Source organism: Sinohyriopsis cumingii, chromosome 10, assembly GCF_028554795.1.
Source record: "Sinohyriopsis cumingii isolate HCF-2022 chromosome 10, ASM2855479v2, whole genome shotgun sequence".
Classification (NCBI taxonomy): domain Eukaryota; kingdom Metazoa; phylum Mollusca; class Bivalvia; order Unionida; family Unionidae; genus Sinohyriopsis; species Sinohyriopsis cumingii.
Genome location: NC_142970.1, coordinates 121307464 through 121308766, shown reverse-complemented (window position 1 = coordinate 121308766; position 1303 = coordinate 121307464). Strand labels below are relative to the sequence as shown.

General features: G+C 35.8%; 1 non-coding gene across 1 annotated transcript; it reads right to left on the bottom strand.

Moving 5' to 3' along the window:
• Positions 1-313: 313 nt before the first annotated feature.
• On the bottom strand, positions 314-385 carry Trnaa-ugc (transfer RNA alanine (anticodon UGC)). Its single transcript has one exon. It is a non-coding gene; the product is annotated as a tRNA-Ala (tRNA).
• Between the last annotated feature and the right edge of the window lie 918 nt (positions 386-1303).

Below are 1303 nucleotides of genomic sequence, written 5' to 3'. Positions count from 1 at the left end.
TTGCCAACGACAATCGTATAAAAAGTATTTCTTCCAAGGAAGTGAATTGTGTGCGTGAAGGCAAAAATGTGCGATGTAAATTAAAATCCTTTAAAGAACAAAACAACTTTATTATGCTATTATGATCACGTGATTTTAACTTGTGTGTAACTAACGAGGTTGTGCCTTCGAAAACCGGTCCTCGCACTTTCTGGTCTGTGTTATTTTAACGAAGTAAACAAAATCGGAAGCAGCTAATCTATGATGGAGCTGGTAACTGAACATTTGGTTAAATGAAGCAAAAAAAAAATCCTTTAACAATAAAAAGTTTTAGTGGAGATGCCGGGTCTCGAACCCGGGGCCTTTCGCATGCAAAGCGAACGCTCTACCGCTGAGCTACATCCCCGCTGTAAGAAAATATAGTAAACTGGAGTAGGTGATGTTTTTCTCTTTATAACTTTAATTTTATAATCAAGATTTGTCTACACTGCAACTTCCAAGTTGATTTACACTGTGTGCAAGGTATAAATCAAGTTCCTAACATTTATGACAAACAATATGCTCTATTTTCGGTATTACCATTATCTCAGAGTAATTCCCCTTGCGTAGTTTGGCATGTCAATGGCGGCTGTTTATCGATCGTTACACAAAATCTACCGATCAACTAATTTCAAATGGAAACTGAATGCATTAGCCGATGGCTAATTTTAAGACCCGCGATCACAGAACCCCGGGCTATGGCTAACGTTATCATCGTACACTTATTGCCTTTGTGATATGTTGAGTATATTGTACCATTCACTGCATGGCATATCTAATATATATATATATATATATATATATATATATATATATATATATATATATATATATATATAAACTATTCATTTTGATACACGTTTTCTAAACTTATTTTCACATCGTAATTATATATCACAAGGTAATAGCGTGTCGTAAACTGAAACGGCAGTGATTGATGCTAAGGATGCGCTTGTTATCCTGGATTGCCTCCCATAGTCTCCAAGAGTTATTTCTCTTGCAGTACGTAGTGCCGTTTGTTATTAGGTCAATCAACAGAACTTTAAAAGTTTGTCAACCCAGAACTCAAGATCATTAAAAAGCATCATTGTTCGCATAAATCCAAGCATACTAATCTTTAGTTAAATGTTATCATACTCGGTCTCTCTCTCTCTCTCTCTCGCTCTCTCTCTCTCTCTCTCTCTCACGCACACACACACAGGTTAGCGATGTTTTAAGTAACTGAATTTCAAACGTCCTGCGGATTTTACAGCCTTTCAAGTCCGAAACTAAATTTTAATATTAT